General features: G+C 46.6%; 1 long non-coding RNA gene across 3 annotated transcripts; it reads right to left on the bottom strand.

Moving 5' to 3' along the window:
- Positions 1-64: 64 nt before the first annotated feature.
- LOC133258973 (uncharacterized) lies at positions 65-20,307 on the bottom strand. Of its 3 annotated transcripts, none has more exons than XR_009740218.1 (4): positions 20,221-20,294; positions 15,319-16,834; positions 10,519-10,674; positions 65-10,423 (listed from the first exon to the last, which is right to left on the bottom strand). It is a non-coding gene; the product is annotated as an uncharacterized LOC133258973 (long non-coding RNA). The 3 variants fall into 3 exon arrangements; XR_009740217.1 differs by having other exon boundaries at positions 14,887-16,834; XR_009740216.1 differs by lacking the exon at positions 15,319-16,834 and having other exon boundaries at positions 20,221-20,307.
- Between the last annotated feature and the right edge of the window lie 2,532 nt (positions 20,308-22,839).

Below are 22,839 nucleotides of genomic sequence, written 5' to 3' on the forward strand. Positions count from 1 at the left end.
TTCATGCACGATCCAACTAAAGTAAACAGCAAATAAAATAACACAGCTAAGCAAACACTTAGAATTGTGACTTTAAATATTTATTCTGTTCAGTTTGAAATAACAAGTAGGGCACGAGCTAGTTCACCTTCAAGAAGCATTTTCCTTCCACAAAAAATTTGTAAAATTATAACATCTAAAAACAAACAACACCCTGGTGTATTTGTTTTGAGGGGAAATGACTAGAGAGAATAAAACTTGTTGATTCTAACCACACTGTTTGTAAGAATTTCTGAATTCCATAGAAATATATGTAAATCAAGCAAGTGACTTGACGCTGGAAGAATCATGTGGAAACGGCAACCTGCTATATGGAACAGCCAATGTATATCAGCCATCTCTGACCTTTTATAAAACAGTCAAATTCATAGAGAAGTGCCTTAAGCGTCAGTCCCTTACCTTCCAGGGGTGTGGGCATCCCAACCCTTTTATCGCCTTCTTGGGTCATTCGCCTGCCCAAATTGCCCATCACCTTGCTCAGTACTTCTAACACTGGCTCAGGGCATTTGTCGATTGTGGTTCTGGCATTGCTACCTCCAGTTCCTGAGGTCCTGCCAGATCTTGCTTAGATGTTAGATTCTGAATCAGAACCAGAGCAGACCTACCGAAGGAGTGAGACATCACTGGGAGGCTGTGTTAAACAGAAAACCAGCCAACTCCTTATCTCAAGCGCATGAAATCAACCTCTCCCGGCTTTGGCTCCGGCTTCGTCTCTAATGAAGGGACTGAACAAGGTAACATGCTCAGATCCCATAATCTTTATCTTCTGACGGCTTGGAAATCCTGCCAGAGAACTCTGCAGAGGCCCAGTTGTGAAGGGAGGAAGGAGGTGGGGAAAACATTCCAAAGATGGAGTGTATTCAGCTGCAAGGAAGAAGTGCATATTCAGAGGCTCCCACAGGAAATATCTTTTCTGTAATGTTAAGCAGCTGGGGACAGCTTATGACCTGAAGTCATCTTCATACTCCGTTCAGTTTCAGTCAGTTTTGACCGGTGCCCTGTAGATTCGGGGGTTACTGAGACCCCATGGTGGATGATGCTGGGTGAACCTGCAGACTCCTCTCTCCCTGCACCCAGGCTGGGTCTGTCTCCAGCCCCGCATCCTTCACTTGTGGCCCCAGGTATCAATGCACCGGGAAATCACAGAGTTCTGCCATAGGTCCCTTCAACCAGCTGGTTCCTGCTGGCCTTTAGCAAAACTTAGTCTGTTTTCCTTGAAGCGCATCGGCCTCCATGGCGCCTGTGTTCTGCTTCAGCTTTCTAGACTTCCTCACTCCACAGTTCTCCACAGAAATTTGCCCCCTTTTATGCCAAGGAAACTGTAGCGGGCGCTCCCTCCGTTATTGCTGTGTCTCATCACATCTCCATCTCCCCATGTAATGGTCCGCCTTCTTCTGGGCTCCATTCTTCTCGCTCCCTCCGCGCACTTGTCTCAGTGACTCCTTGTCTTTCTAGAATCTCTAGACTCTTACTCCCAGAGGCTCTTCCCTCTTGGGCACCCTTCCAGAAGTCTCCTCCAGTGCTTGTCATTGGCCGGGCTCCGCGAGGCTTCCTGCTGGTCTCTTATTTCACTGTCAAGCTTGTGCTAGAGGTCAGTGTTTGAATCCTCTTTTATTAAGATTTTTTTTTGATTTGTTACAATATTACTTCTGTTTTGTGTTTTGGTTTTTTGGCCACGAGGCGTGTGGGATCTTAGCCCTCCGACCAGGGATCCAACCTGTACCCCTGTGTTGGAAGACGAGTTCTTAACCACTGGACCACTGGGAAGTCCTGAACCCTCGTTTTTACACCTCCTGGAGTTCCCTTTCACTTTTCACTTTCATGCATCGGAGAAGGAAATGGCAACCCACTCCAGTGTTCTTGCCTGGAGAATCCCAGGGACGGCGGAGCCTGGTGGGCTGCCATCTCTGGGGTCGCACAGATTCGGACACGACTGAAGCGACTTAGCAGCAGCAGCAGCAGTCTGTTGCTTGTCATCAAATTTAGCTTCTGTCTTCACCACATTCATTAAACCTTGTCTTACACGTCACGTTACTGCTTCTGATGTCCAGTTCCTGTGATGGGTATCTCCAGACTCTACCATGTGACCATGTCGACCTCTTCCTCTTTTTTAAAATGTTAGATCCCATTGTTTCTCTTAGCTGATTAGAATTTCTTCCTAGTCTCCTTTGCTACTTGTCTTTCCTCCTACCAAGCTGTGGATGTTCCCCAAGGTCATACTGGTCCTTTTTAATTTTTTTTTCTGTTTTTTGGCTAAGCCATGTGGCTTTCTCTGACCAGCAATCAGACCCTTTGCAGTGGCCCTGCAGTGGACGTGCAGAGTCCTAACCCCAGGACCACAAGGCAAGTCCCCATACTGGTCCTTTATAGTCCCCACTCCCCCTTCACAGTCTCACTTCTTGGTCTCAGCATCTGACCTGACGTGGAAATTGAGAACACTTCCCTTCTGTTATTCTGGCATCAGCTCAAATTCAGGAGTAAAAACAAACTTTCCATGTTCAAAGTGGTTGGTGGTTTAGTCACTAAGTCTTATCTGACTCTTTTCAACATGATGGACTGTAGCTCACCAGGCTCCTCCGTCCATGGGATTTCCCAGGCAAGAATACTTGAGTGGGTTGCCATTTCCTCCTCCAAGGGAGCTTCCCAACCCAGAGATTGAACCCACATCTGCATTGCAGGCAGATTCTTTACCAACTGGGCCATCAAGGAAGCCAAATTCAAAGTGTCTGTATATATATTAGAGAGATTTGAGATTTGGAAGGATGGGAAGAAGTTCTGGCACAATATTTTAAAATTTTGATTGTTGCAAATAAAGGTGGAAAGGTCTATGTGTGTTCATGTGTGCGTGTGTGTGTGTGTGTGTGTGTCTTTGGTACATTTCCTAGACCAATTCAACATTTATTTTTATTGACACAGAGTTCTTCCTGAAAATTCTCTGTTAACCATATTATTTTTTCAAAACAACAGCTGTGTTTGTGTAAGAGAAGACTCCATGTCCTGATTGCTCACTGGGAATGTCTACATATAAAAAGATGAAAATCGCAGGTCCTAAGTTTATCAATGCATCAATTAAGTCACTTCATTGTAGTATAAGTACAAAATGCATCCTAAATGTGTATGATTTTTTGAAATGAATACACTTTGTTTGAAATGTATGGGGTGATGTAGAAAATACAGCATTGCAGATAACTTGGGTGTGAATAAATGTCTGTATGGTAGACACACACTGCTCCATCTGGGACATTTCCTGCCCAGAGTCTTCTCAGGCGCTAGGATCCTTCCTCCTGAAGATAACATAACCCATCTACCTGTTATGGAATGTTATAAAGGAAACAAACTTTCCAGGGGAAAGCAGAAGCAGTGTGTCTGAAGGCTCAGCTCCAACCTAAAGTGTATTTGCTTTTGGAAAAGGCTGGATTCTAGGAATATTCTATAAACTAAACGTTCTCCTAAGTTGGAAGTAACTATTTATCCTTTTGCTCTCTTCATTGGCCTGGCCTAGAAAATTTAATAAGACTTTAAGACCTTGTGATGAAAATATAGGATAAAATTGTGTATATTATTGAAAGACAATAACACTTTAAATTGTTCCTGAAAATTTCCCAGAAGAGAAAATGCTTCAAAGCAAGTACATTCACTTATTCATTCGTTGGACTCATGGAAGTGGGTGCTAACCATATGGAGGGGACAGAGGGCCCTCCCTAGCCTGCCCTAGAGATAACTTTGTATGTAATTAGTTACAAACACAGGCAGCAGTCTGCCCTTAAAAGATTCAGGGAAAAAATGCGGGTGGGAAGGGGTTTTAAAAAGAAGACACCTGGGTAGAAGAGGGGCTGGCATTCGATCTGGGTTGTACAGAACAGGTGAGGAAAGAAGGGGGAAACGTCTAGGAGTATTTTATACAATAACATTCATAATAAAAACATTATAAAGGCAAGGAAATAAATTGTGTAAAGGAACTAAAATTTCAGGGAGATGGCCTGACCAGCCCTCATCACAGCGCTGATATCTGGGCTTAGTCTGGATGCAGGAACTCTGCTCTTCTCATGATCCTGAGATGCTCTGGACCAATCAGGAGCAGCTTCCACAGACGGCCAGGACGCTGGACCACGGGAGCAGGATCCCACCTGTGTGTATCGGCTGAGCATCACAGGGCAAGAAGTAAGGCTGGGGAAGGGGGGCTCTTCTACATGTCTCTGAACGCACTGGTTTCAAGGTTGCTTTTTCTCTCTAAAAGCCGGTGTCCCTTTCATGGAAAGGGCTTTTCACGGCTTTTGCCGCCGGTCTGGGCTTGAAGTGGGCTGGGAATTATATGGGCTGGAGATACAGGGTTGCTCCAAGTTCATCTTTCTCTCTGTTCTTTAGAAACGACATCTTAGAAAATATCTCGCAGTCAAGTAGCTCCCTGAAACAAATTGCCCTCTGTGCGAAGGTCATAGACACACATCTGGGGAGTTGGGGCGAGGAGAGCCCTCTGGAGAGGGGGTCCCACCCCACCCCCCAGCCACTTAAATTGACAGAAATGGAGACAGGACTCGTGTATACATCTGGTGGCTGTTAAATGTCACTCGTCTTCCTTGGGAGAGGCGCAGACAATGCAGCCCTTGACGTGATTAATGAGCCTCTGGCCGCACCTGGTGGAGAGAGACTCAGGCTGAGGCGGTGGAAGCACCGGGAACCTCCCTTTTCTCTGTCAGACACTCAGCGGCATGCCCACAGAGGCGATAAGCAAGGCTGACACGCAGAGAGGAAGAAACCAAAGAGCCGACACAGACTCAGATCAGAGTCTGTGGCTGGAGAAGCGGACTGTGGGAGGTGCTCTGCTGGGAGTACTCCCCCCGCCCGGAGGTCAAAGACCTGGGAAGGAAGTCTCCCAGGTCCCTGCCCAACCTCACGTGCACATCCTTCATCGGGCGGATCACGTGGGCCATGCACAATTGGATGAGGCTCTCCGCAGGTCCTGCTGGCAAGCGCTGGCTTCTCTTTCCACCTCGCCCCCTCTTGCCTCTCTGCCCGTTGCCTGGGTTACTCCCCCCCACCCCCACCACACGGCCTGAGACCCATGAGGGCATTTAGGTCCTATCACCACTGCCTGATCCGCTTGCCCGTGCCCATCGTCACCCATAGCTGTTTCTGCTACGGGCAACTCCGTCCTAGAGTCCGGAGGACGAGTGGGGAAAGGCTGGAGAAGTGTGGCTGCAACTTGCCACTCATTAGAGAACCAAAAGCCTCTTGACAGGTCACAACAGCTAGATTTTTCTTTCATTTTACTTTTATGAATTTAAGGAAATGGCAACCCACTCCAGTGTTCTTGCCTGGAGAATCCCAGGGACGGGGGAGCCTGGTGAGCTGCCGTCTATAGGGTTGCACAGAGTTGGACACGAGTAATGCGACTTAGCAGCAGCAGCAGCATTCACAGAAATTCGAAGTTGCATGTACAGGATGTTACCGCTTTCTAATAACAATAAAGATACTAAGAAACAATAGATAATTAGTAACAATATATTGTTACTAATAACAATAGATAATTAGTAACAATAGATAATGCATAGTACAATAGATTATTAGTAACAATATCTATTGTTACTAATAACAATAGATACTAAGAACTGGCCATCTTTTCTTTAGATTCTACTAAAGAACCATCATGGATGGAGGAGCCTGGTAGGCTGCAGTCCATGGGGTCGCGAAGAGTCGGACGCAACTGAGCGACTTCACTTTCACTTTTCACTTTCATGCATTGGAGAAGGAAATGGCAACCCACTCCAGTGTTCTTGCCTGGAGAATCCCACGGACGGGGGAGCCTGGTGGGCTGCCATCTATGGGGTTGCGCAGAGTCGGACACGACTGAAGCAACTTAGCAGTAGCAGCAGCAGCAAAGGACCATCAGAGGACTTTCAGTGGCTTGAGACTTTGCTTTTCAGTGCAGGGGGTACGGGTTCAATCCCTGGTTGGGAAGCTAAGATCCCACATGCCTCGAGGCCAAAAACCAAAACATAAAACAAGCAATACTGTAAGAAATTCAATACAGACTTTTAAAATGGTCCACATTGGGGAAAAAAAAAAGACCTAAAAAAAGAAAACAGCCACCAAGGGCATATTAATTAATACCTCAGTTTACAGCTGTTATTAATGAAACAAGTGATGTATTATGTCATGTATATTCACATAGAAAGCTGTCTAACATACATGCAATTAAAAACCAAGTGGATCAATAGCCTGTACAGAATAAGCCTACAGATCACAACACCTTCATGTTTAACATCTTTGGAGTCAAGGGCACTTCTGAGCACGTGATCAAATAGGAAAGCTAAAATATGAAATCTGTTTCCCTCCCCCTCTCCAAAAAAAAGAAGCTCACTTCTAGGTTAATGTTTTACTAAAGCTCTTCAAAGCAGAAGGCCGCTTGCAGTCACGTGCAAGTGTCAAACTCCAGTCAAGCCTGAGTGCCTGGTGCTCTGATTTCACCCTGATTCATCCAGGACGGGTCCTTAAATGACCCTCCCTACCCTGGTCTGCTCCCAACTGCCGGTCCCTTTGAGGGAGCAGTGCTTAATTCTAGAGAAAAAAAAAGTATCAAATATAACTACTGATGCTCAAAGGAGACAATATAAGTTTTGAATCACAAAATCCAATTTTTATATTATGAAAAGTCTTTCATTTTTCTGGTTAACAGCAGTTACTGTTTATTAGTCGGAGTTAATATTGAGCCAAGATGCGCCAGTATGACAAACCCCTGCTGTGGGTGGGGGGGGGGAGGGGGGGCATTGAAGAGACTGATAAATAATGGATATTAAGGATTTTGAATGTCAAATTGTACTTACAGACCCTTTTGTTGTATTCTCTTTTATCTACAATGTTAAGTTGTTGTTCAGTCGCTAAGTCATCTCCGACTCTGCCACCCCATGAACTGCAGCACGCCAAGCTTCCCTGTCCTTCACTACCTCCCAGAGCTTGCTCAAACTCATGTCCACTGACTCACTGATGCCATCCAACCATCTCATCCTCTGTTGCCCCCTTCTCCTCCCGCCTTCAATCCTTCCCAGCATCAGGGCCTTTTCCAATGAGTTGGATCTTCACATCAGGTGGCCCAACTATTGGAGCTTCAGCTTCAGCATCAGTCCTTTCAGTGAATATTCAGGGTTGATTTCCTTTAGGACGGACTGGTTTGATCTCCTTGCTAATGTCATAACTGGCTAAAAATAAATTGAATAAATAAAAATATCAAAGAAAAAAAACAAACAAAGAAAAATACTTAGAATTGTGTTTTCCCACCAGCTCTGCAACTCCTTTCCTCCGTGGGACTTTCACATTTAGACTAAAGGTTCCCAAGCCCTCTCTGCAAGGTCAAGAGAGGGGAGCCTGTTCTTTCTTGCTTCTGGGGTCACGGTGGAAGCTGAGACCCGCCGACCCGCCCTTGGCCACAGAGTCTGGGAGGCCCGGCGGCGTTCTCACCCCCGGCAGGAGCCAGGCTGGGCTCCCCTGCCCGACGGCTCGGGTTTCCGCTGAACTGACTGCAGAAAGGCGAGAAGAGCGGCGAGCAGGTCCCGCAGAGCCGGGGTCCCCGCGCGGGAGGTCCCGGGGGCCGCTGCTGTGGAAAGAATGAGGCTTATTATGCGCGGAGACGAGGGGGCGGCGAGGTGTCCAGCGGAGCAAACGGTTGAAACCCAAGTCGCACGGATGCTGGCAGCGCGGCGCCTGCTGTGAGACAGTCAGATGAACCCTGATAAACCCCGGGCACTTTCCCCACCCCCGCCTGCTCCCCGCCTGGCCCGGAAACTTTAGCATCACAGGGAGAGCAGACAGCCGGAGGGATGGGCGAGGCAGGCTGCTGGGGGTCCAGGGAGGGGCTTTCTGCACTTCCAGAGGGGCAGCGAGAGGCTGACTGTGCTCAGGTCAGGCTGCTCAGCGCTGGTCTAGTGACAAATGGGGTCTGCGGGGCTGGTGGGGGTGTGGGGAGAGCGCATGGCCGGGAGGGACCCCACTGGAGGGGGAGCAGAAGGGCCGGAGTCCAGAAGGGCTGCGCTGGAACCACAGTGGGTGACCAGAGGCTGGAAGGGAGGCCAGTGACAAGCCCGCCTAAGAAACACCCCAGGGTTCTTTTTCTAGGCCTGGAGATGGGGCGGCCGCCCTGCTGGGTAAAACCAGTACTTGTGTGCTTGATCCCCAAATCTTCAGTATCCATGCACAACGAGGTGACTGTACCTAATACCACTGAATTATACATTTAAAAATGGGCAAATGTAGAAGAACTACCAAGTTATCCAGAAATCCCACTTCCGGGTTTGTAGGGGTGAGTAGATAAAGAAAATGTGGTACTCACACACACACACACACACACACACACACAGGATTATTCTTCTGCCCTGAACAAGAAGGAAATCTTGTATTTGCAACAACATGGTCAAACCTGGAGAGCTAAGTGAAATGAGCCAGGCAAAGAAAGACAAATACTGCATGGTATTATTTACATGTGGAATCGAAAAAAAAGTTTTCATAGAAACAGAAAGTAGAAAAGTGGTTGCCAGGGACAGAGGTAGCTGGGGGCCAGAGGCAGGAAATTGGGAAAGTTTGGTAAAGGTACAAATTTTCAGCTATAAGATGAATAAAGTCTGAGGATCTAATGTGTAAAATGGTGACTATAGTTGATAACATTGTATCATATAATTGAAATTTGCTGAAAAGTAAAATTTGTGCTAAAAAGTGATCAAAACAGAGACTTCAAGAGATATTAGTACTCTAAAGCATTATTTACAATAAACCAGAGATGGCAGCCACCAGAGTGTTCATTGATGGATGAATGGATGAGTGGCCCGCCCATTTCCTAGAATAAGATTCAGCCTTTGAAAAGGACATCCTGATACTGGCTGCAACAGGGATGAACCTTGAGAACCCTGCTGCTGCTGCTGCTAAGTCGCTTCAGTCATGTCCGACTCTGTGCGACTCATAGACGGCAGCCCTCGAGGCTCCCCCGTCCCTGGGACTCTCCAGGCAAGAACACTGGAGTGGGCTGCCATTTCCTTCTCCAGTGCATGAAAGTGAAAAGTGAAAGGGAAGTCGCTCAGTCGTATCTGACTCTTAGCAACCCCATGGACTGCAGCCTACCCAGCTCCTCCGTCCATGGCATTTTCCAGGTAAGAGTACTGGAGTGGGTTGCCATTGAGGACCTTAGGCCGAGTGAAATAAAACAGCCACGAGAAGACAAATACTGTAGAGTCCACTTATATGACGTATGGAAAATAAAATCATAGGAAGAGAAAGTAGCTTGGTGATTACCGGGGTCTGGGAAAGGGGAAGAGGGGCGGGGACTGCTGTTTAATGCGTCCAGAGTGTCCTAGTGTGTACAGAAAGCCCTGGAGATAGGCATCACAACACTGACCTGTATTCAACGGCGCGGAACTGCACACTTAAAGGTGACTAAGGTGGCCAATTTCATGTCATGTGTTTTTTTAATAGGCTAGACTTAGAGCAATTTTAGGTTCACAGCCAAGTGGAGAGAAGGTTCGGGGATTCCCCACAGACTTGCTGCCCCCTATACCATCGCCTCCCCCACAATCAGCGCCCCCAGCAGAGCGGGACACTTGTTACAACTGATGACCCCTCACCAAATATCGTTACCCAAAGTGCTGCGTCGTTTTTGCTGCAATTAAAAAAAAAATAGTGAGCACAACATTGATAGAAAAACCTGACAAATTGCCCAATGAGAGAATTGTAGACAAAACATTTGTGGACATGGATGTAAAACTTTTCAATAATGTTGGCTAAGAGACTCTAACTACGTTAAAAGAATAACATACAAACCAAATGGTAAATGTTACGTTCTCTGTACTTTACCACAATTAAAAAAAAACCAGCCTTGAGTGGTTTACTTTCCAACCTGAAGAACAAAACCCTGTGGGGCTCCAAAGAGGGGAGGCCGGCTGGGCATCAAGGCCAGGCCACGACTGTGGGACGTCCCAGACGGGCGCCAGGATGCGCTGGATCCTGGTTAGCGGCACAGCCAGCTGGGGACGGGGTGAGGCCCGGGGGCTCACAGGCTCCTAGATGTCTGTGACTCAGGGTTTAGCTCAGCCAATCACTGGCAAATATCTGCAGGTGAAAAGGTAGCCCAGGTCCCTCAGGACAGGAGCCTTCGGTACCAACAAGAGGGTTGGGTACCAACGAAAAGATTCTTGAAAAGAAGGAAGCAAAGAGAAAAAGCACAAATGGAATACAGAGCCTAAAATATGTTGGTTTTAATTATAAAAAGAAATACCTAGCTTCTCTGTAGGATGGGATGTGGTCAACTGATTCCTCTCTCTTCCCTCCTTTTTTCTTCCCTCTTCCTCCTTCTTCTACCTCTTCTTCTTCTCCTCCTGCTATTCACCACATGCATCCTTTATATCTGCTCCCATGTTTCATGTCACAAAAGTGTTTATACATAAGCCATACAGCATATATATAAATTAAATGTATACACACATATATTTAATTTCCTACCTGAAGACATGCTCAGGTTGACACACTCCAGGGAGCATGTGACTGATCGCAGGATGGACTGTGTTGACGCAAGGCAGGCGCTGTGTCCATCACCTCCTTTTCCCATCTACACACCCAGGACACTTACTGGCCTCTCTCACGGCAAGAAGGTAAACCCTGAAGACAGAAACCTTTTTAAAATGACCAGAATTTATTGTAATTCAAAGTAATCAAAATGGACCACTGTTCATACCATTGCTTCAACAATTTTACATCATTTTTTTTTTCAAAGAAGGAGGAAGTTACTAGGTTGAGGTGGGTTTGTGAGATAAGTAGTAGAACACTCCAAAATTACTTCTAAAATTATTGCAAGGGACATCCCTGGTTGTCCAGTGGTTAAGACTCCGAGCTTCCAGTGCAGAGGGCATGAGTTAGATTCCTAGTCAGGGAACTAAGATCCTACATGCTGCATGATATGGCCCATAAACAAAATAAAATAAATGCAAATATATTCAGCTTTCTAGTCTTTTATTAAAGTTGCCAACTGTTGAGAAGGACTTTGCTTCACTTGTGGGTAGCTGGCAATAGATAATGCATGTAAAAGTGCTTTGTTCTTTGGGAGACATTGCATTAACTTCCTCACTGGAAGAGCATCGAAAGGAACATTCCATGATACAAGTTCTCCAAGAGGAGGAATGGGATGGGGGAGAGATTTGAGAGGACATAGTGCAAATTGCCCCTCTGTGTTCCCATTGGCCTTTGGGCTGGAAGTCCTCCATTTTCAATTACAAACAAAGCACAACTGTTATCTGATTGCAAAATAATACACATTCACTGTTAAAAAAAGAAAAGAAGAGAGAATACCTTGGAAAATAAGACCACAAAGGATCCATTTCTTTTTGATTTTTAAAATCTTTTTGGGGTCCTTTAAGGAGAAAATACTTTCAAAAGAGATTTTTTTCCCAGGAGTTTATCTAGAAGGAATAAAACACTTCTTCTGACACTTTAGGTAAGCCATGCCAGTAAACAACAGGAAAGTGTATTATCTGAAGTAAGATTCAGGCTCTTTAGCCAAAATTGAGAAAAAGGATTGGGTCTCCATAGTCCTGTATTATTGGATTTTTTTGGTTGTGACAAAGTGTGGGAGGGATCCTGTCCCTCTCCTATGAATGTCTCTATGACCCTCAAGAAAGACGAGGTGACAAATTGAGAAGAGCAATCAGTGCACACAAAAAGACCTCTGGGCTGTAACTGACCACGTGGCCTCAGGAAGATCCACAAAGATCCTCTAAAGTTTCCTCCTGGGTAAAATGGAGATTTTAGTGACTGCCTCCCAGTGGTTGAGAAGAGTCAAGGAGCTGATGCACAGAGAGAATCTGGGGCTGTAGGCGGCATATACTAAATATTCAAAAAAGATAGTTACATATCCAATAGATAGCCAAGAAACTGGATTTTTCTACAAAGCAACCCCCCTTGAAATTATGATGCTGAAGCTCCGATATTTTGGCCACCTGATGCAAAGCACCAACTCATCGGAAAAGACCCAGATGCTGGGAAAGATTGAGGGCGGGAGGACAAGGGGACGACAGAGGATGAAATGGTTAGAATATCATCACTGACTCAATAAACATGAATTTGAGCAAACTCTGGGAGATGATGAAGGACATGGGAGCCTGGCATGCTGCAGTTCATGGGGTTGCAAAATGTCAGACACGACTTAGTGACTGAACAATGACAACAAAGTTAGAATACTGGTTCTGACACTAGTTTTTATAAATAAGACAAGAAAGACTTGGGTTTACCCAAGAAGTGGCCTTAGGACAGTTAGGACTTCTCTGTAGCTCATATGGTAAAAAATCTGCCTGTGATTCAGGAGACCAGGGTTCAATCCCTAGGTCGGGAAGATCCTCTGGAGAAGGGAATGGCAATCCACTTCAGTGTTCTTGACTGGAGAATCCCATGGACAGAGGAGCCTGGCAGGCTACAGTTCATGGGGTCGCAAAGAGTTGGACATGACTGAGGGACTAACACACACACAGGGAGTGGCCAGCTGTCTCCTAAGTGATCTTTTTTTTCCTGTTTACTTGGCTTCTGATGCCATGAGCCTGCCTGGTTGCCATGAGACTCTTGGGCTTTGCAGGGTATGTGGGAAATCTCATCATGTTTCTATCTTTCTGCTCTGCTGGGAGTAAAAAGTGTGCAATGCCCTGGACTATATGCCAGAGAGTTAGAAGGTGCCTCTCCAAGGATGAGAGTGAATACTGCACTCCTGCCCTGAATTCTAGGGCAGACACTTTATCCCCACACATTGTTCAAAAGGCGACTCCTGCCAGCCGGAGAAAACAAGAGTGCGGTTAACAGGACTGAGCTGACCCTTTGTCTGCTAATCGGCGGCTGAAACCAATCCCCTCTGACGCTGTAACTGACAAGAGTGGAATGGATAGGACCCCTGCTACCTGCGCTGAACTTGCCCTGACCTCACCCTTTCTATCATATAAGCAACGACACTGAACATCTGTCTCGGTTTTGTTCTTATGGTGCTGGTGATTTAGTCACTGAGTTGTGTCCAATTCTTTTGAGACCCCATGGACTGTGGCCTGCCAGGCTCCTCTGTCCATGAGATTTCCCAGGTAAGAATATTGGAGTGGGATTCTTTACCCCTGAGCCACCAGGGAAGTCCCTGTTCTTATAGTTGTAATGCCTCCACGAAACCCCTGCTTATTTCTCATATGCAGCCCTGAGACTTCCTGATTTTGTTGTATGGTGTCTTTGACAGCTCTGGCCATCATTACAAACTACAGTAGACTAAGGGGCTTAACCAGCAGGCACTTATTTCTCACAGTTCTGGAGGCTGGGGCTCCCAGATCTAGGTGCTGGCCAATTTGGACCCTAGTGAACACCCACTTTCTGGCTTGCAGACTGCAACCTCCTTGCTATGTCTTCATATGAAGGACAGAGAGCGAGAGAGAGCTCTCTGGTGTCACCCTTTTTAGGGCGTTAATCCAATTAAATCAAGACTCCAGCCTCATGACATGAAATCCTTTTTTACCTCAAAGGCTGGAGGTGAGGGCTTCAGCACTGGAAATCTGTGCAGACACAATTGAGTCTATTGCATGTTGTTATAACTTGGTGTCAACATTCCTAGATCCATGCCATTAATGAAAAGGTAATCAGACAACATTCTAGGCAACTAACCATGGGAAGAAAGTCTTCAGGAAAGAATGAGGAAGCTTGGGTTCCTGTCTTGTCCACAAAAACTAGAAAACCTTTAGGCAGGTCTTAGACACAGGATCCACTAGATTTCCTTAACCTTGGATGGATACCACTAGTGCGGCAATTAGTGTTTTAAGAGTTCTACAAGCTGACTACACTGTTAAGGTTTGACCCTGTTTGTTAAGAGGGATGCGTACATGCTCAGTCATATCTGACTCTACAACCCCATGGACTGTAGCCCCCCAGTCTCCTTTGCCCATGGAGTTTCCCAAGTAAGAATATTGGAGTGGGTTGCCATTTCCTCCTCCAGGGATCTTCCCACCCCAGGGATCAAACCCTCGTCTTCTTCGTTTCTTGCACTGGACTCTAGTACTGAGTCACCTGGGGGAGTACCTTAGGAAGTGGTCAGAACTCTAAGCAAGCCTTGGTCAAGAGCCAGGAAATGAGCATCAAGGTGACCTGGCTTTTCCCGCAGAGCTGTGAACTTAGTTTGGGCAGCTCCTGAACACTGGAGACCCACTTGTGTTTCCTCACTATTGGGAAACATGAAGGAAAAATCATTATTAGCATATGGTTGACAATTATATGGGCTTCCCTGGTAGCTCAGATGGTAAAGAGTCAGCCTGGAATGCAGGAGACTCCGGTTTGATTCCTGGGTTGGGAAGATCCCCTGGAGGAGGGCATGGCAACCCACTCCAGTGTCCTTGCCTGGAGAATCCCCATGGACAGAGGAGCCTGGCTACAGGCTACAGTTCATGGGGTCGCAAATAATTGGACATGACTGAGCACATACACACAATTATATATGGCCAAGGGAGGAGGGACACTTTGGGGACAGTTGCTTGAAATCAACTCTCAGTTTTTCAAGTGGAGATCACAGAGCTAAGTCATGAATCTGTAAAATCCTCCCAGCCTCAAGGGGACTCTGCTGAGGTTTATTTTCTGCCCAATAAGTGTTTGGCCAAAGCTGTTTTAAGATGCAAGCAGAGGGCCAGGTTCTGTTCCCCTGGAGGACCAGAGAAATGGCTCAGGTGTGAGAGGCAGGTTGGACAACTATCATCAGTTCTTGAACAGCCTAGAGTTGGCCAGACCGAAACCTGACCCTGGCTCCTGACCTCGCCACTCCTGTGAACAGCACCCCCACAGAACTGCCAGGAATGTCCCCCGAATTCTTACCTTGGTCCAGCCCAGGAAGAGTAGAACCAGGCTGGTGGCCACCTGCTCAGACACCACGGTCAGCAAGCCTGGCTCAGAGAGAGTCACCTGAAGGGCAGGATGAGCCCAACGGGAGCCACTAATACCCACCCAGGAGACATCTGCGGGAATCACACTGGGCAGGCTGTTCAGCAAAACTTTTGGTGAGCCCTAAGTTCAACTTTTTCTTTTTTAAATTGGAGTACAGTTGCTTTACAATACTGTGTTAGTTCCTGCTGTTCAGTGACGTGAATTAGCTATTAATATATGTGCACATATATTCCCTATACATTCCCTCTTTTCTGGGTGTCCTTCCCATGTAGATCACCACGAAGTGTTGAGTAGAGTTCCCTGTGTTATACACTGTGTTCTCATTAGTTATCTATTTTATACATAGTGTCTGTAGTGTCGTACCTTTTTGCCTTTTCATACTGTTCATGGCGTTCGCAAGGCAAGAATACTGAAGTGGTTTGCCATTCCCTTCTCCAGTGGACCACATGTTGTCAAAAGACTGAACGCTGAAGAATTGAGCTTTTGAGTTGTGGTGTTGGAGAAGACTCTTGAGAGTCCCTTGGACTGCAAGGAGATCCAACCAGTCCATCCTAAAGGAGATCAGTCCTGGGTGTTCATTGGAAGGACTGATGCTGAAGCTGAACCTCCAATACTTTGGCCACCTGATGCAAAGAGCTGACTCATTGGACAAGAACCTGATGCTGGAAAAGATTGAAGGCAGGAGGAGAAGGGGATGACAGAGGATGAGATGGATGGATGGCATCACCGACTCAATGGACGTGAGTTTGGGTGAACTCCAGGAGTTGGTGATGGACAGGGAGGCCTGGTGTGATGCTGTTCATGGGGTCGCAAAGAGTCGGACACGACTGAGCTACTGAACAATAACCAATATGTGTCATCCCAGTCTCCCAGTTCATCCCACCCCTCCCCTGTTGTTGTCCATTTGTTTGTTCTCTGTATCTCTATTTCTGCTTTGCAAATAGGTTCATCTATACCATTTTTTTAGTTTCCATTCAGTTCAGTTCAGTCGCTCGGTCGTGTCCGACTCTATGCGCTAATATACGAATTTGTTTTTGTCTTCTTGACTTATTTCATTCTGTATGACAGTTTCTAAGTCCATCCACGTCACTGCAGATGACTGAGCCATCACTGCTTCTGAGCTTTGGAAATTTAATGGCCAGTGCCACCTGGTGTCCAACACCGATATTCCCCCTTCTACAGTCAGCAAACCACAGTGCAGCAGGAACAATACCTTCCCACTGACCCAGAAAGTCAGGAGGCCTAAGCGGCCATGGCATTGCGTTCTATTTTCCCAAATGCTCTGGTTTGGCTGGGATTACTTTCTATTCCCCTCGATGTTAGAATACTCCATCAGGGCGACATGCCAGGGACCTCCTTCTCCCCGTTGCTGTTGCTGGTCCCCAGAATCTGAGGCAGGTGGCTTCCTAGTAGCTGCCACAGCTCTGCACACACCTGTTTTCTGTGGAACTGAATCCCGCATGACACCGGGTTTTGTCCTCATGGCTCCAGAGTACACGGCACGGTGACTTACGGTATGTGGGAGGTGGTTAATACACATGGATTGAGTGAAAGAACACAGAGAGACTGTGGGTAAGACTGATGTTAAATCTGATCATTTTTCTTTTCATTACTATGTTTCTCCATTAGTGGAAAGAAGCCAGAGCCTGCTTGCTTTTGCTTTTTTTTTTGTCTCCTTTCTTCCGCCCTTCCTCCAGTTTCCCTCCGCATCATCTTCCCACCTGATCTGCACATAATCATGAATGCATTCTACCATCGTTTCCCAAACAGACAGACACATGCCACCATTCTTTTAGGTCTTATACACATAAAGCAATAATGCAGTGTTGAAGGGTGAGAAAGTTACTCCCCATCCGATTCTCTTCCAATCTTTTTGATTCTGACAATGAAAAAGAGAAGGAACTAGATCACATTACGCTGCCATTAACACCTCTCAAATATCCATGTTAACAAAGAAATCACAAGCAACCATCACAAGGAAAACCAACAGCAGGCAATAATATCCTTTTGTAGCTGAAAAAGTTCTATTGCCAAACGCGGAAGACTAATCTGTTTTCAATGTTGATGTTCTTCGCAAATTAAGTCCATAAAGTTTTCTGAGTCAACTTAAGGGAAAACATTAAGTAAATCATTGTAAAGACAGTACCAGTTTATGGCAAGAAAAACAGGACGGTGGTAGATGGTATGGGCATGACTTAGGTTTGGGAACCAGATAACCAGGTATCTCGTCCTTCCTCTTGCTGCCTTTCTGCACATCCTCCTGGTGTGCCTTTCAGGGCTTGCTCAGCCATTTCAGAAAAGGTTAGGATACCAGTGGGAAGGTCTATGCAGAGGTGGGCCTCACTCAGATGAACAAGTTCCCCATCAATACATGATTTCTGCCCAGCATCTTGCATCAGCGAGGCCAGCCTGTGGACCACAGTGAAAAATTCAACCCCTCTTTAGTTTTCCCTGGGGCTCACTCACTTTGCAGCAAGACTCGTGAGCCAGGCTCAGCTTTGTAGAATCTCATTCATCAGAATCACTTTAAGGCTAACAAGCTGGCCCCTCTGCCCGGGCCCCGTGTGGGCAGATCAGATGTCTAGGGGCTGGCGATGCCGGCGAGATCGACAGAGGAACATGTGGTGACTAAAGGTCTCAGGAAAGAACCAGGGGTTTCCATTATCCTTGGCTTTCGGGGTAATGCAATCTGAAAATCAATTCTCATTAAAAACAAGTGCTACTAAGACCTCTGACAGGTTACATCTTAAGTGATAATTAAAAGCATATTTCCTGACGCTTAGCTGAGATGAAATGCATCCCTATTTATGCCACAGAGGGGGTCTCAGGCTAAGAACCTATGGACAGTCACTCGCTGCCCCAGGAAGCCTCACAGTTCCTGGAGTGTCATTCATTATTTTAATCTGATTTTCTTTGCTTAAGTGAAATGGAATCTGGCACTGGAACTTTCTCTCCAGTTTCACCAACAATCCTTAAAAAGCAATTGAGATCGTGCTAAACCAAGGAAGAAAGACTTATTTTGCACAAATGAAGTCTTTAGTGCAATGAGTGGGTGGACTTTATGAATTACCACCAGCACTCCGCTAAGCTTTATTCTTGTTGTTGCTCAGTTGCTAAGTTAAGACTGACTCTTTGCAACCCCATGGACTGCAGCACGCCAGGCTTTCCTATCCTTCACCATCTCCCAGAGCTTGCTCAAACTCGTGTCCATTGAATCAGTGATGCCATCCAACCATCTCATTGTCTGTCGCCCCCTTCTCCTCTTGCCTTCAACTTTTCCTGGCATCAGGGTCTTTTCCAAAGGGCTGGCTCTTCTCATCAGATGGTCAAAGTATTGGAGCTTCAGCTTCAGCATCAGGCCTTCCAGTGAATATTCAGGGCTGATTTCCTTTAAGCTTTATAAACCTTCCTCAATCAATAAAAGGCGACATGGCGACTGAAATGCAAAACTCTTTATTTGTAGGATCTCAGCGTTGAAGGCCCTGAAGTGAGCAGTGGGGTGACAGAGGGCTCAGACTTTCAGGAAAGTAGGAGAATACTTACTGCTGATAATAGTTACTGACTTGGCCCTTTGGTATCAAGATATTGAATTTTATCTCAAAAACTATTGTGAAAAATGGGAATGTTCACAATCTATTTCTTCTGAATTGGATTTGCAGGTTATCAAAACATATCGTGAAGGCACAGAAATAAGCCACCATGTCAAAAGGACAAAAACATGTCCATCATACATGGTTGCAAATCCAGGGACTTCCTGGCGGTCCCGTGGTTAAGACTTTGCCTTCCGATGCAGGGGGTGTGGGTTTGTTCCCTGGTCAGGGAGCTATAAGATCCCAAACGCCTCACAGCCAAAAAACCAAAACATAAAACAGAAGCAGTATCGCAACAAATTCATTAAAGACTTTAGAAAAGGATCCAAATTAAAAAAGTATCTTAAACAGAACCACAGTGAGAGACTGTCTCACACCTATTGGGATGGCTATTATCAAAACAACAACCCCCACCACAACAAAAAGCAAGTGTTGGCAGGGGTGTGGAGGATTTGGACGCTCACACACAGTGGGAACGCAATATGGTATCAGATCAGATCAGTCGCTCAGTCGTGTCCGACTCTTTGCGACCCCATGAATCGCAGCACGCCAGGCCTCCCTGTCCATCACCAACTCCCAGAGTTGTGTGGCAATATGGTATAGCCTCTACGAAAAACAGTATGGAGGCTCCTCAAAAACAGCCTGAGAAGGGGGTGCCTGTCCCTGGTGGCTCAGCTGGTAAAGAATCCACCTGCAATGCGGGAGACCTGGGTTTGATCCCTGGGTCGGGAAGATCCCCTGGAGGAGGGCATGGCAACCCACTCAGTATTCTGGCCTGGAGAATCCCATGGACAGAGGAGCCTGGCGCCCTGCAGTCCATGAGGTCACAAAGAGTCGGACAGGACTGAGCGACTAAGCACAGCCCGTGAGAGCAGCGGTGGAAGTGGCCGCGGGGTGACCTGTCTTCACAGATGCCCCTTGGTCTGCTGAGTCACCAGCAGGAAGACCCCTCTCAGCCCAAGGCAATGTTGTTTCTGGTTCTGAGTAAATGCAGTTAGTGAGTTTTGTTGCTTGGATACTTGCTACTCTGATAAAACTGGTGATTTAAGTAAGGTCTGAGCCCACATGCAGATTCCAAGCTGCCTCGCCATGCTCCAATTACGACAGGAGGAATCCTCTTTTCAGTGACATAGACAAGCCTCAGATGGCGGTGTTTTGCCATTGCCAAGAAACAGAAAGCTCTCCTTAAACTTGAGTTTGGATTACGTCCCCTTATACCTCCCTGTGTAAAACAGATAGCTAGTGGGACAGCTTGGTGCCCTGTGATGACCTAGAGAAGTGGGATCAGGGTGGGTGGGAGGGAGGCTCAAGCCAGAGGGGATATATGTGTATATATATAGCTGATTCCTGTGGCTGTACAGCAGGTGTTAACACAACACTGTAAAGCAATTATCCTCCAATTAAATGAATAGAAACAGTAATAAAATTAAAGAACAAATTATGTTCCTGAAATCTTTTTTGTTCTTTGGTAGAAAAGCCTCAGACCTTGAGCTGTGGAAGTTAGCCATTGCCTGCCGTCTAGTCATCAGCTCCCTGTCTGCTTCTCATCTTTCGTTTACTCACCCTGCTCTGTGCAGCTGCCTGGATCTCATGGACATGCAACCCCTGCAGCTGAGACACTCAGCCCTCCCCACAAAGAAGAGGAAAGAAGGGAGAGAGTCAATGCATTCAATACCTTCCGTTCAACCCCGTGTCTTTCTCCATGATCGTCTCCTTTCGATCTTGAGCCTGTGCTTCTGTACAAGCCTGGCTTGAGCCGGAGTTAAACTTTCACACACAAAGCTCAGCATAGCAATCCCCAAGGGCCCTTGAGCCCTCTCCAGCCTGACTAGCATCATGCAGGGAAAACCGTCCAAATCGGCTTGCCCAGAAAGCAGGAAGACTGTGTTATGGAAACACTGCCTGGTGTCATGGTAACGGAATGGACAGCATCCTCCACGCCTGCCTCCGTGGCCGGCAGGATGTGTGTCTAAGACAGGAGGGCAGAGGACCAGCCATATTCAGAATCAATCTTATTTTAGGGAGGAATTAAGTCTCCATGGCCTTTGGATGATGAACAACTGCAACCCCAAGGGCCGTATCTACAGAGATAATCATGGGCCACAAAGAAATAAGACTTGATTCAGTTCAGCCTGCATCTGAATATAATATACAGTTTTATCCTTACACAAGGGGGAGAATTTATGTCAGACTTTCATCCTGTTCTTTCTATATGGTCTTATTGAGTGCTCACCACCAGCTACCCACGCACACACTATTTGCACGGGGTCGTAGGACACGCCATGTGGGTCTCTCCCAAGAGAGCAACTGTCTCAGCACTCAGGTGTTATCCTCAAAAGTGAACTTCAATATTTGCTTTAAAAAATATAGAGGGAGTGAAATGGTTGTCTAGCCTACTAGCATAAATAGTTTCTCACTGTTTAATCAATCACATAGCTGATAATTGTCAACTAAGGACGCAAAAAAAAAAAAAAAAAAACGCTATCCATGAATAGATAGTTGGTATAAACTTGCATCATCTGTGAACCTAATGTGCTTCCAGGACAAATTTCCCTGCTGCAAACTGGCATGTGCTTCAGGCAATACAGAGACATTGTGGAATTAGACAAATACTTGTCCTGATTAAACAAGTGATCGGGACAGTGAACCGACCGACACAAAAGCAGCGCAGGATATTCCAAGCCAGAAAGAGCTGAATTGTGGACGATCCACTGTTGGGTAAGTAGCGTGATCACTCCATTGCTATACAACTCATTCGAGACGCGCCCCACCCCCAACTTCTTGCCTCCAGGGTGCCTATCATGGGAGAAACAGACACATCTCACTTCTAACCAGGACACACCCTCCGGGTCCCAAGGAGGGCGGTCTTGCCTGCCCCTCTGCCAAGAATGTTACTGAAGACAGCTGGGAGCAGGGTTATTAAGCAAAGAGATGGGAGGAGAACAAACATAAATTCTCTCCCCTTGGGCTTTCAGATTAAGAATGATGCATAGCCTCCCATTGGTAGAAAAAACTAAGCCTCAATAAGTCCTTGGAAATTACTTGTGAAAGTTCATAGGCTTGGCCTCAGGTGGAGCTGGAGGATGTTGCTGGAAGAATTTTAAACTTCTAAGGAGAAGGCTCTTTAGAATGCCGAGGCTCACCGTCACTGACTTCCCCAAGTCCAACCAGCGTGCACGTGACCTGACAGTGACTCGAATCCCACCCACTCCCAGTTTTGGGAGCAACTTGAAGTAGTCATTTCTTCCACCCTCTCGCCATCTGGTCTCCTCCTGCACAAAGGGAGTCAGTGAGGAGCGCTGCCCCCCCCCCCCCCAACCCGCCCCCAGATTCCATTAATTCTGACCCCTCCCAGCTTCTTTCTACCACCCCCAGAATTACACGCCTAGCGCTTTTCATGCTTAATTCTAAGCAGTCGTGAAACATCAGACTTCCCAGCCCCCAAAGTACAAAGCCAGGACAACACGAAAATCAGAGAAGCTAGAAGACAAATTTGACATTTGTTTTCCTTCTTTGAAGAACAACCCAGCACTCAGACGAGATGTCACATTTTTCAATAGGTCATGGGGCTGCGGTTTTCTTCCATGTCATGTGTAGCCCATGGAGACCAACTTTGGAGTGAGCTAATAAATGTATAATCTAGCCAAGGACCAGTTGTTGCATGTCCGCTCTGTGTTCCTCAGTGTAAGAGGTGCCACAGTGCGTGCATGTAGCTGAGAGGTACATGCACACACGGGGGCATCAGCTTATCACGAAGCAAGTCTGTGCAGGGGTCTGTCGGTGATTGAGAGGGTACACAAGCTTTCATAAAGGCAGGGGAGGTGGTGTGGCATTTTCCCAAGTCTTTATAACTTTCTAGAAGGCCACTTTCACAGCCAGTTGAACCAGTGTGACAAAGTCTGAGTGGGTATCCATTGAGCTCAGGGAGACGACCACAAATTAGCCAAGCTCTGGTCAGGGATAAAGCTGGAAATGCTGTCTAAAAAGTGCTCCCGTCATACGGAGTAAAATTAAAAGTAGATTCGTCTCTCTTAGTGCAAATCTTATCACAAAGAAGGACCAGGCTGACGTAGGGGGAGAGCAGGGTGCAACACACGCCTCGTGCTGTGGTGGACAGAGCTGAACTTGCGGACTCCCCGCCGAGATGGCAGGTGGCTTTCTGATGATGACAGCCCTGCAGTGCCTCGGTGGTCATTTCTGCACTGTGACTTTGAGAGAAGTTCCTGGAGTTTCTTCAATGTCAGTTCAGCCTAGAACTTCTTCAATTTCTTCAGTCCCATTGAGGATGCTGGGA

This window comes from Bos javanicus, chromosome 13, assembly GCF_032452875.1.
Source record: "Bos javanicus breed banteng chromosome 13, ARS-OSU_banteng_1.0, whole genome shotgun sequence".
Taxonomy (NCBI): domain Eukaryota; kingdom Metazoa; phylum Chordata; class Mammalia; order Artiodactyla; family Bovidae; genus Bos; species Bos javanicus.